Genomic DNA, 17,939 nt, shown 5'->3' with positions numbered 1-17,939 from the left:
TGGAGAACAATATTACTCTATATTAGATGTAATAAAAATCATTATTTTTAAATTAAGACTAATTCCCATGTATCAATGATAGAATGCAATATTTTAATGAATTTTGCTAAATCACAAAATGGTTTCTCACTTCTGATAGATTTTTTCTGTCTGTGCACCCCAGAAGTGATTCTCTTTGTACATTAGGATGAAAGTTTCAGAAGCACTGATTGTATCTAATTCTGTTTCCTTCTCCTCCTTCCTTATTGCTTAGGTACCCAGGAAATTCAAAACATCACATAATAGAAATTGTGTAATAATCAATTCCATTAATTTATTTATTCATTTATTTAAACTCTATTTCATGAGTTCTGATTTAATTTTAACTCTTTTTCTATATTTGGCTTTGAAGGGTTTTTTTATCTTCATTTATGAAATGATAATGATAATACATGCTTTTCATGTATTATTTGTTGCTTTATAGTCTTGGGAAGTAGTTGGGGACATAAACTATATATCTATCCATCTGTATATACCTCTATCTCTCTTATCACTTTGATTATTCATTGCCTCTTTTGTAAACTGAGTTTCCTTTAAATTGCTGATATCATTAATTTTGTGTAACATTTTTATTACATCACTGGGAAATCAAACTAATCTAATACAAGGAAGTTAGGTAATCAACATAAGAGACATTGGTGTTTCTTAGACTATTTAAAAGGAATTATTATTTTGCTATACTTAATATGTAAGACACTTTAAAATATAAGGGAAACCACTAGTTACATGCATTTGACCACAGGAAATTAATATTTCTTCTAGGTTTTCTATGCAAATTATTTTTGGAGGCAAAAACAACCCAATATTTATTATGGATATTTTTAGAAACATTTATATGTAGGGATTACATGATAGCAGGATGATGTAAAAACATTTTTGTAGAGCAAGAATGTCCTATCATGTCCTCTGAGTGACAGAAAGAAGATGTTATTCCAACTCATAAAAATATTTTGCTATCTTATTACCTCCATACTGAATAACTTATTGAACTCATTTGACTTTGGTGGAGTACAAAGAGACTTATTTTGCTTGGAATAAAAGAGAGAACTTTTAAACTTATTTCTTGGATTGGCATATGATTTTTGATGAGGAGACTGGGACTACCTGGGGAGTAATTTGTAGGAGAAAGGAAATCACAAGTGAATTAAATAGATAAAAGAGCATTATAATGAGGCTTAAGGCATAGAAAATGTTACTGACATAACAAAATATGGTATTATGCTTTTTAAAAATATGTGTGGTTGAAGAGTATTAAGTTTCCTCTGTGAAAGTACACCAGATTTAGAGGAGAAAAATTTGAGTTTGAATCTTCAGTCTTGGACAAGTGACTTAAATTCTTTGAGACACATTTTTTTTTCCTTGTTATAGATAATACTCTTTCTCTTAAGGCTATCCTGAGGGCTAAATGGCATATTTTCCTCATAGAGAAACTATGCTTCCCCCAGTTAAAAATGGCTCCAAATGCAACTCAGTCCCTTATTTTCTCAGTGAGAAGCCAAACAAAATAAATAAATAAGTTTTCATTCACTTAGAAATATATAAACTTTTAGAGTATAGATTAGTCAAATGATTGTATTTAGTATCATAATTTTATTACTCATACCTATTTAAGACTACATATATTAAATAAATGATAATTTATAATTATATCAGTACTATAAATATGATGTTGATTTAAGGAGACATGTATGGGTGTCAAGTTGACAAGGAGTGGACTTGTGATGGTTGATTTTATGTGTCAATATGACTGGGCCACACGGTGCCCAGACATTTGGCCAAACATTATTCTGGGTGGGTCTGTGTTATCCAGGTGTTTCTGGATGAGATTAACATTTGAATTGGAAGACTAAGCACAGAAAATTGCCCTCCGTTATAGTGGAAAAATTCAAACTGTGTTTTTCCACCACAATAACAATCAACACAGAAGCCTTCTGTAACCTGATGTAAGGGAGTGAGTTCCCCACCAGCAAGCAAACAATCAGTCCTGCAAGAAACACCAGCTGGGTGTCCTCCAATTCATTTCTGACACTACCTGGAGATAGTGTCAGACCCCACAGGTCTCAGTCCCACAAGACTGCCTCCCTGCCCTCCCAGACACCAGTCTCAAGTCCAGGCCTCTGGAACTTCTGATCAACCAGCTTCAAGTTGGGGTTCCCATGACCCCTTTTGGGTTCAATTAATCTGTTAGAGTGGCTCACAGAACTCAGAGAAACACTTATGTTTGTTTATTTATCACAGAGCTTATTACAAAAGATACAGATGAAAAGATGCATAGGACAAGGCATGGGGAGGGGTGTGGAGCTTCCATGTCCTCCCTGGGTGTAGCACCTTCCTCCAACTACCTCCATGTGTTCAGCATGCTAGAAGCTCCCTGAACCCAGTCCTCTTGGGTCTTTTATGGAGACTTCACTGGATAGGCATGATAGACCACCATGTAGAAATATGATTGGACAAAACAGGTATGATCTAATACTAATAGACCAAGTGGGGAAATCCGGCAAGGCCTATCTGTTCAGATTCTTCTTGGCCTGTATGTGCAGCATTCCTTCCTCCAGGGTATGGGGCAGGACCCCATCTGAAATGGGGTCTTATGACCTATAATCAGATGAGGTAAGTTGGAAAATTTCTTTATGGCTAGCTCCAAGACAGAAAGGTGGGGGAAGATTCCTGCTTTGAAGGTAGAAAGGAACAGGTGAAAGGAGGTCAAGAGAAGGTCAGAGAGAGAGAGAGAGTCTGTTTTCTTTTTTTTTTTTTTTTTTTTTTTTTGAGACAGAGTCTCTCTTTGTTGCCCAGGCTAGAGTAAGTGCCATGGCATCAGCCTAGTTCACAGCAACCTCAAACTCTTGGGCTCAAGTGATCCTCCTGCCTCAGCCTCCCGAGTAGCTGGGACTACAGGCATGCACCACCATGCCCGGCTAATTTTTTCTATATATTAGTTGGCCAATAATTTCTTTCTATTTATAGTAGAGATGGGGTCTCACTCTTGCTCAGGCTGGTTTCGAACTCCTGACCTGGAGCAATCCGCCTGCCTCAGCCTCCCAGAGTGCTAGGATTACAGGCGTGAGCCACCTCGCCAGGCCAAGATTCTGTTTTCTGAGGCATGTTTCTGAGGCCTAAATTACTCCAACATTATAACAAAAGACTGTAACGAGGGATATGGGAACTATGAGCCAAGAACCATGGATGAAAACACACACACACACACACACACACACACACACACAATGTTATCAGACCCTCCCCTAATGTGGGTGGGCCTCATTCAATCAGTCAAAAGCCTGAATAGAACAAACAGGCTAAATAAGAAGAAACGTCTACTGCCTGATTGCTTGAGCTGGGACATTGGTCTTTTCTTGCCTTTTGGCTCAGACTGAAATACTGGCTCCTTTTGAGTCTTAAGCCTGCTTGTTTTCAGAGTGGAACTTACACCACAAGGTCTCCTCATTCTCAGGCCTTTGAACTTGGACTGGAAGTACACCATCAACTCTCCTGGATCTCCAGCTCGTTGACTGCAGATCTTGGGACTCCTCAGCTTTCATAATCACATAAACCAATTTCTTATAATAAATCTCTTTACACACACACACATACTCACAGAGTCTATTTTCTGGAGAACCTGACTGATACAGGCTGCTATAACAAAATACAACAGATTGGGTGGCTTAAACAAGAGAAATTTATTTCTCACAGTTCTAGAAGCTGAGAAGTCCAAGATCAAGGTGCCAGGCAATTTAGTTCCTGGGGAGGGCTCTCTCCTGGCATGCTGATGGCTGCCTTCTCACAGTGTCTTTGAGGTTTGATGGGGAGGGGGAGAGGAAAGAGAGAGGGAGGGGGAGGGAGGACTCTTTAGTGTCTCTTCTTATAAAGACACTAATTGCATAGAATCAGGACCCCACCCTTATGACTTCATTTAACCTTAATTATGTCATTACTCCAAATATAGTCACATTGGGGCTTAGGTCATGGATGAATTTTAGAGGAACATATACATTAAGCCTATAACAAACATTAACTTAGAAAATCTGGAGGTTTTTTCTTCTTTTTTTTTTTTTTTGAGACAGAGTCTCACTCTGTTGCCCGGGCTAGAGTGCTGTGGTGTCAGCCTAGCTCACAGCAACCTCAAACCCCTGGGCTCAAGGATCCTCCTGCCTCAGTCTCCCAAGGAGCTGGGACTACAGGCATGCGCCACCATGCCCGGCTAATTTTTTTCTATATATTTTTTTCTTTCATTTTTTTATTAATTTTTTATTTTATTAATTTTTTATTTCACAAGGGAGGGATTTCTGGTTGATATTTTTCTATATAGTTTTTAGTTGGCCAATTAATTTCTTTCTATTTTTTAGTAGAGACGGGGTCTCGCTCTTGCTCAGGCTGGTCTTGAACTCCTGACCTTGAACGATCTACTCCCCTCATCCTCTCAGAGTGCTAGGATTACAGGTGTGAGCCACCGCACCTGGCTGAAAATCTGCTTTTTAAAAGCATTCTTGCTCTATGAAATATTTTTATTCATACTTTTACATGAGTCTTTGGCATTCACGTCACTGGAGTTACTTTTTGAGCCATCAACCCAATTCATCCCTATCTTCTAAACTGTTTGCTCTGTAGCACTCCTTGAATGAGTTATGAGTTCATCAGAATAAATTTTATCCCAAGACCAAATATTCATTGGTAAACATTAAGATGATTTTGTTTTCAAGTCCCGGAGAGATGAGCATCCTCAACCCACACATCATGTGATGCCCTGTGCTGCCTTGGGACTCTTCAGAGAGTCCCCACAAGCAAGAAGGCTCTCATCAGATGAGGCCCCTTAAACTTGGACTTCTTAGCCTCCTTAACTGTAAGAAGTAGATTCATTTTCTTAAGAATTATCAGGTTTCAGGTATTCTCTTATAAGTAACAGAAAATGGACTAAGATCGAAAATTGTTACTGAGAAGTGAGGTGTTAACCTGAAAATGAGGAAGCAGCTTTGGAAGTAGGTAATGGGCAGAGGCTGGGAGAATTTGGAGGAGCAGGCTACAAAAAGGCTTAGAAGACAAGAAGACTATGGAAAGTTTGGAACTCCTGTGAAATTGGTTAAGTGTTCATGACCAGAATGCTGATAGAAATATGGACAATAAAGACCATTCTGATGAGGTTTCAGATGGAATTGAGGAACAGTTTCATCTGATTAGTATTGGAAACTGGAATAAAGGTCATCCTTGTTATAAATTGGCTGAACTGTGACCATGCCTGAGGGACTTGTGGAAGGCCACACTTGAGAGTGATGAGCTCTAGGGTATCTGGCAGAAGAAATTTCTAAGCAAAATATCAAAGGAACTGCTTGGGTACTTTTGGTTGCTTATGCTGAGATTTGGGATCAAAGGAATAATTGAAATACAGAATTTATAATTAAAAGTAAAGCAGAATGAAAAGATTTGGAAACTCTCAGACTGGCCACATAAAGAATGAAAATGTACGTTCAGGAGATGAAACCCAGGGTGTAGCCAAATGAACATTTGCTAAAGACATTTATAGAAGCAACTAGGTGCTATTTCTCAAAGACATTTTAGAGATCTTTGAGGTTGCCCCTCCCATCACAGGACCAGAGGTTTAGGAGGACAGAATGGTTTCAGGGAACAGGCCTGGGGTGCTTTTCATGGGTTCACTGCCCAAGGAAACCTCAAGACTCTGCTCCCTGCACCCCTGGGCAGTGCTTCATGGCCACCCCAACCATAGCTCAAGCAGCCCCAGGTGTGGCTTGTGCTGCAGCTCCAGAAGGTTCGAGTCATTCATATATCTCGGCTGCATCCATATATTAGCATCCACGTGGTGCTAATTCTGCAGGCTTGAAGAAAGCAAGAGCTACAGGGGCTTGGTAGCCTCCAGCCAGATTTCAGAGGAAGTCATGGAAGGCTTGTGGGCCCCGTTAGAGACTTGTTGCAGGAGACTTTGCCCAATAAGGAAATGCCTAGTGAAGCTGTGGGGGCGGGATCACCACTGGGCCCCCAGAACTGCGGAGTCACTAGCAGATGCAATGCCTGCCTGGGAAAGCTGCAGGCACTGGATTTCAATTTATATAAGACTTTTGAGTTGGTGCCAGAATGAGGTAAGACTTTGGGACTACAGGGTTGCAAAAAATGTTTGTGCATGTGAAAAGGACATAAGTTTTGGGGGGAGGGGCAGGGGCAGAATGCTATGGTTTGAATATTTGTTTCCTTCAAAACTCATGTTGCAATTTAATCCCCAATGTTGCAGTATTGAGATGTAGGGCCTTTAAGAGGTGATTGGGTCATGAATGAACTAAACCATCCATGGACTAATGGATTAATGGACTAATGGATTGAATAATGGGTCCTCATGGAGGGGAACTTGTAGCTTTATTAGTAAAAGAAGAGTGACCTGAGCTAGCATGTTAGCACACACAATCCCCTTGCCAGGTGATGTCCTGTGCCGCCTTGGGACTCTTCAGAGAGTCCCCACCAGCAATAATGCTCTCACCAGATGAGGCTTCTCGAACTTGGACTTCTCAGCCTCCATAGCTGTAAGAAATAAATTACTTCTTAAATAAATAAAAAATTCAGTCCTGGAAATACATATTTCTAATCCCTAGTAACCACTTATACCACTTTTTAAAGCGAACTTTAAAAATCTTACTGACGGATACATTTAAAAAAGAAAAAAAAATTAAAAATCTTACACCAACAGTCATCATTCACAATTGTGAAGTCACATCCTCAGAAATAATAACTAAGTGTTAGGTTTCTTTGGCTGCATTTTTTTTTTTTTTTTTTTTTTTTTTTTTACTGATTTTTGTAAGCCTTTCAGACTAACACTGACTGAGGTGGTTTAGAGCAAATACCTCTCCCCCAAACAGAACTTTGTTGTACAAAATAAAGTAACGGCAAGATTATGCCATAATATGTTTTTGTAAGGATTCGAAAGTAAGGAGACTCTTTTTCTGATGGTGTTTGGGGAAAACCACATTTACAGTCCTTCAATATCTTTTAGTTGGATCTTGTCTCTTGGGGACACTAGCACTCCCTATAGACTTGTTGAGACACCCACCCAGCCACCCTGTGCTCACTTGGAGAAACCCAGTTTGTTTGTTTAGGAGGGGGCTTATGTTACCCTCATGAGCATCTGCAGGACACTGATGCAGCAGGGAACATTTGTTGAGCCCTCATTAGGTGCCAGACACTCTGCTGAAGGCTTTTACATCTTATCTTACTAAATCCACACAACAACCCAGTGGTGGTACCAACGGGTATTTTGGGAGGTCTTTTGTGTCCACCAAATCTCTACCAGGACCTCAAAATAAACAATCTAAGTAAAGAACAGAACCAGCTCTAAACAAATCTCTTCACATCTCTTTCCAACCACACTGCTGCGCCTAAGCCCTTGTTATATAGAAATTCTGGAACAAGTTGCACACGGATGAAGAAAGTGAGGCCCTGCAAGGTTGTGTAATTTGCCCAAGGAGGTCACACAAGTAGGGAAGGGGAGAGCTGGGATTCAAACCTGGGCTTTCTGACTAGAGAAACCCCGTTCTTAATGACCATGCTGCACAGAGGAAAGCTGGTGAAGTCAGTCAGCCCAGAAAAAAACATGGAAATTTCATTTACAGTAATAATTGTATGTAGAAACATTTCTTTTCTATTGACTGTGACATGTTTCCAGGACCAAAGTGCATCATCACATACAGTAAGTTCTTACTTAGCATCGTTGATAGGTTCTTAGAAACTTCGACTTAAAGTGAAATGACATATAACAAAACCAGTTAGACCAAAGGCTCATTGTTGTAAGCAACAGTCAAGTTCCTATGGCGTATTTCTGGTCACAAAACATCACCAAACTTCAGAATAAGGACCCAAACACTTCTCATATTACACATTGAAGTGAATGTGAGCTATATATACATATATGTTTGAGAAAAAGTAATAAAAACAAGTAAGGTAATTATTCCCCCAGTTATTCCAGTTCAGGATCTTGGGTCCCAGCTACTTGGAGGCTGAAGCAGGAGGATCACTTGAGCCCAGGAGTTGGAGGTTGCAGTGAGCGAAGAATCGCACCACTGAACTCTAGCCTGGATGACAGAGCAAGACTCTGTCTCAAAAAAGAAAAATGTCCATTTGTTTATTTAGCAAACACTTATTGGGGCTTGCTGAGTTCCAGGTACTGAGCATTCAGTGAGCACGGGACAGATGAGGTCCTAGCTCTCATGGAGCTCATTTTCTAGAAGGGAGAGGCAGATCATAACAAAATAAATGAACAAAAAAGTCCTAAGTGCTCTGCAGAAAATAAAAACTGGGGGCCATGAAATCAAGAGGGTGGAGGGGGTCTGTTTTATATCTGGTGGGCAGGGAAGGCCTCTGAGGAGATGGCCTCTGTGTTGAGACCTGCAGAATGAACCTGTCTTGTGAGAAGCTGCGACCGTGTTCAGGTGAGAAAGAGTTTGGAACAGAAAGGGAGGAGGCTGATGTGGTGAGAGAAGGAACGAGCTGAGACAGCCTAGAGGAAAGGCGTGGGGGGATGAGAGGGTCAGGACTGGAGTGTGACTTGATCCCAAGGGCAGTGACAAGGGTTTGAAAGAACACTGAAGGATTTTACACAAGGGAATGACATGATCTCAATACTGAGGTCAGTTTCATCCCCTGCCTGGTTATTTTGTCACTTTTGCTATTCTGTCTTCTCCCTTCCTGCCACCCCAGGTATTGATTCACTGATAGCTGTCATTGCTCATGAATGCTTATGACTTTTTATTTTATACTATGATTTTCTTCCCTTGGAGAAGACTCAGCCAGCACAAAGTCCTCCTTAAATTTTTCATAGTAATTTAAATAATTGATCCAGCAGCCTTTTCTGCCTATGTAGATGGCTCATGATGGATTTAACAGACGGACCCTCCAATCTTGACCTGTGACATTTTCCAGTAAATTTTCCAGATCCCACACCAGCTCTCACCTCTTTCTTAGGGACCGGCCCCTTTAGAGTTCAAACTGCAAGTTTAGCAATAAAAATAGAAACCCAGGGCACTGACACCTGAGCCATAACTCATGTCAGGTCACATCCTGCTGCACGGTGCCACTGTTTTTCCACTGTGAAACGCTACTTGACCAGATTCTCAAAATAGCACTGCCTCTTTTTAGCATGCCAGCATCTCACTTGTGTTATCTGGCCCTCCCGAGCGGCCAGCAAGCATTCTCAGGTCCTAGGCCTTGGAGTCCCTCTGTCTCTGTGCCAGACCAGACTTAGCAGTCAAGGCACAACGTTGGGGACCTGTAAGCAATTGGACCTTTGGGACAGCAAATGGGAATGCAGACGCCCGGAGCCGGCCAGCTCCCTGTCTCCACCCGTGGCAAGAGATCCTGGTGTCAGGCACGGGAGTGTTCTGAGTTGGGGATAGAAGGTCAGGGGTCAGGGTTTATGGTGTGCTCCAAACCCAGACCAACCAACTCCCACATTGTACTTGCTGTCGCCTGTAAATTAGAGAGTAGATTTAGGGAGGTTATGGATTTTTCAATTCTCTAATTTTTACTAGAGGTAGTATAACCTAGTAAAAGGGCATGGGCTTCAAAATCAGACAGTTCTGGGTTCAAAACTCGCTCTGCCACTTATTATCCAGGGCACTGTGCACATAAGATCATAAGGCACTCAATAAACACATATGAAATGAAAGTGTTGAATATACCTCTGTGAATTTGTTTCCCCAGCAGTAAAATATTGTGGGGACTAAGTGATGAATGCATGATTGGCATATAAAAGGTGCTCCACAAATTAGAGCTGCCACTTTATTTTTTTTATCTCAGAAGAAAATTTAGAGCTCTTCTTACCAGAATTCATTTTATAGTCCCATTGCCAGATTTATTTGTTCAACAAATAAATAGTTATTAAATAGTCACTGTGTTAAGTACTGGGGAGGCATGTTGCATAAGACACTGTCCAGGGCTTCAATCTAGAAATATCCATTCAGTTATTCATTGAACACATATGTATTCACTGCCTATTAATCAGGTACTGAACACACACTCATCTACCTCCAAAATATCTTTTTTTTTTGAGACAGAGTCTCACTGTGTTGCCTGGGCTAAAGTGCCAATGCTTCAGCCTAGCTCCCAGCAACCTCAAACTCCTGGGCTCAAGAGATCCTTCTGCCTCAGCCTCCCAAATAGCTGGAACTATAGGCATGAGCCACCATGCCCAGCTAATTTTTTCTATATATTTTTAGTTGGCCAATTAATTTCTTTCTATTTTTAGTATAGATGGGGTCTCGCTCTTGCTCAGGCTGGTTTCGAACTCCTGACCTTGAGCGATCCTCCCGCCTCGGCCTCCCAGAGTGCTAGGATTACAGGCGTGCGCCACCGTACCCGGCCCAAAATATCTCTTGTATGTATCTACTCACCTCCATCTTCATCGCCATCGCCCATGCGGACCACAGCTGCAGCCTCGTACCTGTGCTCCTTGATTCCATGCTGGACTCTTAAACCATTTCACAGCCAGAGTGGTCATTCAAAACCGTAAAAGACTGTGATCAGATCATGCCATTCCTTTGTTAAAACATACAATTTCATTTAGAATAAAATGCAAACTTCTTACCTTGGCCATGAGGCCCCATGTGACCTGGCTTCTTCCTACGTCTCCAACACCAGCTCAGCTCACCCCTATCGCTCTCCACCTGTGCCCCACAGCCTGTCGGTTCCTAGAACCAGTCAAGCTCTTTCCCTCCTCAGGGCCTTTGCATATGCTGTCGCCTTGTCTAAAATGCCATCTCCTAGGCCAGGTGTCCTCAAACTATCGCCCATAGGCCACATGTGGGCCACCTAGTACATTTATTTGGCCCTCTGGGTGTTTTTGCCACCACTGCCTGTCCTGCTTAGCAGTCAACTCGTCCCGGGCCCACAGTGGGCACTTTCCAACCGTCTGAGGGACAGTGAACTGGCCCCCTGTTTAAAAAGTTTGAGGACCCCTGTCTAGGTGTTTTGGATGACAGGCATCTTCTTACCCTTCATGTATCAGCCTGAAGGTCACCTCCTCAGAGAGGTCATCTCTAACGACCATCATTTATTCCCTAACACAGCTTTCTTCCTGCTGCTTTTTACAGTTTGCATTTATTATTTTTATTCCTTTGCTTCCTTATTTATTGTTTGTCTCTCCTATAAACAACATAAGAATATATGTTCTTGGCCAGGTGCGGTGGCTCACGCCTGTAGTCCTAGCACTCTGGGAGGCCAAGGTGGGAGGATCGCTCAAGGTCAGGAGTTTGAAACCAGCCTGAGAAGAGCGAGACCTCGTCTCTATTAAAAAAATAGAAAGAAATTAATTGGGCAACTAAAAATATACAGAAAAAATTAGCTAGGCATGGTGGTGTATGCCTGTAGTCCCAGCTACTTGGCAGGCTGAGGCAGGAAGATCACTTGAGCGCAGAAGTTTGAGGTTGCAGTGAGCTAGACTGACGCCACAGTATTCTAGCCCAGGTAACAGAGTGAGACTCTGTCTCAAAAAAAAAAAAAAACAAATAGGCCGGGCGAGGTGGCTCACACCTGTAATCCTAGCATTCTGGGAGGCCGAGGCACGCAGATTGCTCAAGGTCAGGAGTTGGAAACCAGCCTGAGCAAGAGCAAGACCCTGTCTCTACTATAAATAGAGAAAGAAATTAATTGGCCAACTAAAAATATATAGAGGCCAGGCGCTGTGGCTCACGCCTGTAATCCTAGCTCTTGGGAGGCCGAGGCGGGCAGATTGCTCAAGGTCAGGAGTTCAAAACCAGCCTGAGCGAGACCCTGTCTCTACTATAAATAGAAAGAAATTAATTGGCCAACTGATATATATATATAAAAAAATTAGCCAGGCATGGTGGCGCATGCCTGTAGTCCCAGCTACTTGGGAGGCTGAGGCAGTAGGACTGCTTAAGCCCAGGAGTTTGAGGTTGCTGTGAGCTAGGCTGACGCCACGGCACTCACTCTATCCCGGGCAACAAAGTGAGACTCTGTCTCAAAAAAAAAAAAATAAATAAAAAAAAATAAAAATATATAGAAAAAATTAGCTGGGCATGGTGGCTCATGCCTATAGTTCCTGAAGGCGTAACTTAAACATTTAGTTTTCCTTTTGCCCAGCAAAGCCTGTGTGTTGGCTCAGTAAGCAACAGATGTAAGGACAGACCTGCTTTAAAGAAGAAAATTAGGCCGGGCGCGGTGGCTCATGCCTGTAATCCTAGCACTCTGGGAGGCCGAGGCAGGCGGACTGCTAGAGGTCAGGAGTTCGAAACCAGCCTGAGCAAGAGTGAGACCCCATCACTACTAAAAATAGAAAGAAATTAATTGGCCAACTAAAAATATATAGAAAAATTAGCCAGGCATGGTGGCGCATGCCTGTAGTCCCAGCTACTCGGGAGGCTGAGGCAGGAGGATCACTTGAGCCCAGGAGTTTGAGGTTGCTGTGAGCTAGGCTGATGCCATGGCACTTACTCTAGCCTGGGCAACAAAGAGAGACTCTGTCTCAAAAAAAAAAAAAAAAAAAAAGAAAACAAAACAAAACAGAAACTCTCTCTCTCTCTCTCTGACCTTCTCTTGACTTCCTTTCACCTGCTCCTCTAGCCTGGGCAACAAAGAGAGACTCTGTCTCAAAAAAAAAAGAAGAAGAAAATTAGAAAATGCTTCCAATATATAGAAAAGGGAAAAAAGAATGAATGGCATAATAAACAGAACAACAACATCATTAGCCTGATACAGTTTTTAAACTTGCACATATATTTTTATGGAGTCTTTAAATATCATCCACTAGAATGTAAACACCATATAGGCAAAGTTTTTCTCTGTTTTGTTCACTACTGTACTACCATCATCTAGAAAAGTGCTGGGCCCCTAGCGTGTACTCAAAAGATGTTTGTTGAATGAATGAATGAATGAATGCCCAAACTCATGCAGTTAGACAGAAATGTCTCAAAATGTCAATGAGGGTTATCTCTAGGTGGAGTGATTGTGAGTGAATTGTGTTTTTTTTCTTTGTAACATTCTGCATTTCTCATTTTTTGAAATAACTATGAATTATTTATAATTGGGACAAAATAAATATTATTTACTTATTGTTTTAGAGATGGGTCTCACCATATTGCCCAGGCTGGATTCAAACTCCTGAGCTCAAGCAATCCTCCTGTCTCAACCTCCAGAGTAGCTGGGAGTACAGGCATGTGTTACCCAGCTAAATATTACTTTTTTTTTTTTGAGACAGAGCTTCATCCTGTTATCCAAGCTAGAGTGTGGTGGCATCATCATAGCTCACTGCAAACCTTAAACTCCTGGGTTCAAGTGATCCTCCTTCTTCAGTCTCCCAAGTAGCTGATACTACAGGCATGTGCTACCATATCTGGCTACTTTTTCTATTTTTTGTAGAGATGGGGTCTCACTATGCTACTCAACCTGGTCTTGATCTTCTAGCCTCAAGCGATCCTTCCTCCTTGGCCTCCCAAAGTGCTGGGATTACAGGTATGAGCTACTGTTCCTGGCCTAAATATTACTTTTAAAAGACATTTGGATAATAACTTCTTAAAACATATTGAGTGTTTAATTAAAATAATATAGACATTTCTTCCTTTTTACTATGTGTCCTAGAGCTCCTATATATTATAGGCCAAATTAGAAGACATTAAGTATGGAGGCTGCATTTTTTTTCTTTTTAATAGTTTGTAGAGATGAGGTCTCACTACGTTGCCCAGGCTGGTCTCAAACTCCTGGTTTCAAGTTATCCTCCCACCTGGGCCTCCCAAAGTTCGGGGATCACAGTCATGCATTTAATGGAGCAAACATTTTATGAGGACCTACTATGTATTGAACACCATAGACGTAAAAGGCTGAAGATGATAAAGCCCTTGTCCTTAAAGCAGATCATAGGAAAGAAAATCTAAAAATGTGAAATTGAGCTTTAAAGAAATCCTTTCAAGTGTATGGGGCTTATTACAGTACTTTAATTAGCACATTCAAATACACAGAGCATTTCTGAGAAAGTCAGGGCAGTGCTATTATTCCCATTTTACACATGAGGCTGTGTTGCTGAGAAATGGAGCTACTTGCTCTAGGTCACGCTGTTAGAAAGTGCGAGATCCATGCACTCCCAGGTCTTTGGGTAACACTGCATGATTAGCTTTCCAAAGGGCTGCCACAAAGCGGCACTGTCCACGTCTTGGGGAGTAGCTCTAAGTAGATATCTGTGCTCTCCAATATGGTAGCCACTAGCCACATATGGCTATGTAAATTGAAATTAACTGACATGAATTAATAGGAAATATTCAAACTTTCAATGGTGCCAGCAACATTTCAAACGCTCAATGGCCACCGTAGCTAGTGGCTACCAAATTAAACAGCACAAATAGAAAATTTCCATAACTCCAGAAAGTTCTATTAGATAGCGCTACTATGAATTCATTTTAATTAGCATGTATTACCAAAGAATAATCAATGCTTATTAATGTGAGGCCTCATTTAAACCTCATACAATCTCTGTGAGGAAGGTTCTATTATTATCTCTGTTTTCAAATGAGGGAACTGAGGCCAGAAGGATTAAGCAACTTGCTCAAGGTCATATTTCCAGTGAGGAGGTGTGGTGAGGATTTGGATTCAGTCAGGCATCAGAGCGAGTGTACCTAACCCATGTGTCAGTCGTTCTCAAAGTGTTGGACCACCAACAGCAACATCACCTGGAAACTTAGAAATACAATTTTTTTTTTTTTGAGACAGAGTCTCGCTTTGTTGCCCAGGCTAGAGTGAGTGCTATGCAGGCATGAGCCACCGTGCCCAGCCAGAAATGCAAATTCTCAAGCCCCACCAGGCCTAGTGCATCAGCAACCTGGGGTGGGATGCAGCCCTCTGTTTCCTCCAGCCCTGAGGCTGACTCGCACGCAGGTGCAGTCTGAGAACTGCTGCACTCCTCCATGCTGCATCTCTCATGGCCAAGCACAGTGCCCAGCCTTGGCTATCGGTGTCTTATGAACAGGAGATGATGTGCCCTCAAAAATCATAATTACTGGGTATAAAGAAGCGTTATGTTTTGTTTTTGTTTGTTCACCACAGCACTAAGTTTTATTAGGGATTTCATTAAGGTTAAATTTCTGGAAATGAGGGAGTCCTAGTTGGAGGGCACAAAAGCCCCTGAAGCCTTCTCAGACCTCGTAGTGAAACACTGACTCAGGTTCTTTGGTAGGATCACAGCCTTGTTCCAGGTACAAATTGTTATAAGGGTACTGCTTTGGCCCCACAGGCTGATAAAAGGAGTACTTCTCCCTAACCCAGTACTTCTCCCTAACCCATGAATATCATGAAGGCCATGAAGCTGAAGAGTTGCTTACACATGATATTCCAAAAAACAAGTGTGGGGGACGTGTCTACACAGTTTCTGATATACAGGTCTATGTGCCAGTACATTGGTTCACCCCACTTCAGCCTCAGATCTGGGTGGTCCCAGTCATACCATGGATCCTTCTTGTGCTATGAGTGGTCAGGGAGCTTCAGGTAGTCACCATACCCCACGTCATCACCCAGGTAAGGGTTGCATAGTCTTCTATGTGCACATTATACTTCTTGGTGGTGGCAGCCCATTCTTCTGGTGTCATAGAGTAGAGCCCCAGTAGCATGTCCTTGGTCATGTGAGAGGCTGTCCGTGCACTCAATGGCACCATGTTCCGGGCTGCCCTTTGCAGCCATCAGATTCCCAGGACCCAAGTCCTGACTGCTGCCATCTTTACTGTCTTCACGTTTCCAAGAAGCGTTATATTAACAGGCACAAAGGTAAACTCATCAAGAGGGATGGTTTTTCTTCTGTTGTCTTAAAAGGAGAAGGAAGATATCAATTGGTTTCCAGTGTCTATCAAAGGCTTGAGCCAGGACAGAATCTAGAAATGAGGAGGTATTCTACACAATAATAGCACCACTGAGCTATATGTGCTAAAGACAATAGCACGTAGTGCTAATAATATTGGGTGACATCTCTTCTCTTTTTTCTTTTCACATTCTTCAATGCATTCTCCATGCTGACAGTTCTCTCACTTTGCTAATAGCTCTATGCAAAACGCGGCCATTAGCACTGAAGGGCTTTGCTACTAGATGAAGAGACAATATGATGCAGTTTAAGACTGTGGATCCACACTGTCCAGTAGAAATAGAAGGAAAGCCATGAATATAATTGCAAATTTTCTAGTAGCCATATTAAAAAAAGGAATAGATGAAACTCATTTTAACAATGTCTTATTTAACCTTGCGCATGCAAACTATTATCATTTCAACATGTAATCAATAGAAAAATTGAGATATTTTACATTGTATTTCATACTAAGTCTTCAAAATCTAGTGTGCATTTTCTACTCGGAGCACATCTCAGTTCTGACCAGCCACATTTCACATGCTCAGCAGACACATGGGCTGGTGAGCCCCGTATTGGACAGGGCAGGCGTGGGCTCTGCAGCCAGAAGAACTAAGTGTTAATCTTGGGAAAATTACATAATCTCTCTGTGGTTCAGTTTCCTCATCCATAAACTGAGGGAAATTATAGTATCAACCTTGTTTAGAATCATTACGGGGATTAAATGAGCCCTTAAAACATTGCCTGGCACAGAGTTGGTGCCCAATAAATGTTAACCTCTTATTATCATTGGATATGAGTTTAACTTCATCCTTATAATGATCAAAACAATCTTTTGGTAAGATCCTATTCTGGGGTTTCTAAATAAGAACCATATATCCAATATCTTGAGATGATGAAAGTCATACGCCACTTCAGAATTCCTACCTCACTTCAAAGCTTAGCAGGGGAGATTTGGTCTTAAGCAGTGCTTTCACAGCCGGGTAACCTGTAACTTGACAAACTTCTCTACACCATTAAGTCTGCAAATAGAGGCTTACTGAATTTTCAAAATAAGCAGTATCATATTTTTATTAGGATGTAAAATTAGGTTCACAGCTATAAGATTTTCCCACACTTGCTTTTTGGTGATCTCCTAAGATATTAAAACCATACTTCACTAGGGTAAGAAGATAGCACTTGCCTTTTCAAAACTATGGCTTACAGCCACAAATCCATATTAATACCACAGGATATATTCGTGGGCCTAAGCATCATGATAAATAAATTGTTAGCTTACCATTCAGTTAGGGAGAAAGATGTTCATCAAATAAGCACATATAAAGTCTTGGTAGGTGATGTAATTACAGTTATGAAGAGGAAAAGTTGCTCAGAGAACCTATGAGGAAGGGATTTGATTTGGTCAGGGACATTTTCCCCAAGGAGGTGCTGGTGAAGCTGAAAGCTGCAAGATGGGAGAAGTTAACCAAGTGGAGAGGAGGAAGGAACGGCATTCCAGGCAAAGGAGGAGCAGGAACAGAAGTGCTGGGGTGGCAGGACTTGGGCAGGGGGAAGAGATAGAAAGAGCGTAGCAAACTTCAAACAGAGAGTGAGCATGGGGTCCGAGGTGTGGCAGGAGAGGTAGGACCAGAACCAGCAGGTTCTTGGTGGCTGTTAAGGAATTTATATTTACATGAAGAGTATTGGGAAGCTGTCACTGGGTCTCTAAAAACTTGGGGATGCTTTTCTTTGCTGGGTCAAACCTCATTTAGATTCTTCATAATGGTGATGAAATAAAAATGTCAGCGCACCAAGAGATAGAGACCAGGCATAGGGGTTCACATTCCTTTTATCCCTTATCCACTGCAACCCAACACAAAAGCCACATTAACCCTGCCTCTGCCTCCCTTTAGCTCTTCTTCTCCAGTTATCCAAGCAATTCTGAGTCTCTGTCTTGGTGTTTCTCTCTTGGTGTTTGGGAGAGGAGTTGGACCATAGCTTAGAGGCAAACCCTTAAAGGGACCAACTGTTCCAGAAAAGGAAGCAAAGTTCTTACATGTTTTAAGTCATGCCAATCAGTCTCACTTATGGGTAGGAG

General features: G+C 41.8%; 1 pseudogene; it reads right to left on the bottom strand.

The window, feature by feature from the left end:
- Positions 1-15,167: 15,167 nt before the first annotated feature.
- Positions 15,168-15,743, bottom strand: LOC105875641 (NADH dehydrogenase [ubiquinone] 1 beta subcomplex subunit 8, mitochondrial pseudogene; annotated as a pseudogene).
- Between the last annotated feature and the right edge of the window lie 2,196 nt (positions 15,744-17,939).

Source organism: Microcebus murinus, chromosome 10, assembly GCF_040939455.1.
Source record: "Microcebus murinus isolate Inina chromosome 10, M.murinus_Inina_mat1.0, whole genome shotgun sequence".
In the NCBI taxonomy this organism is placed as follows: Eukaryota; Metazoa; Chordata; class Mammalia; order Primates; family Cheirogaleidae; genus Microcebus; species Microcebus murinus.
Note: the sequence above shows the minus strand (reverse complement) of the source record. Positions and strands in the feature narration are given on the sequence as shown.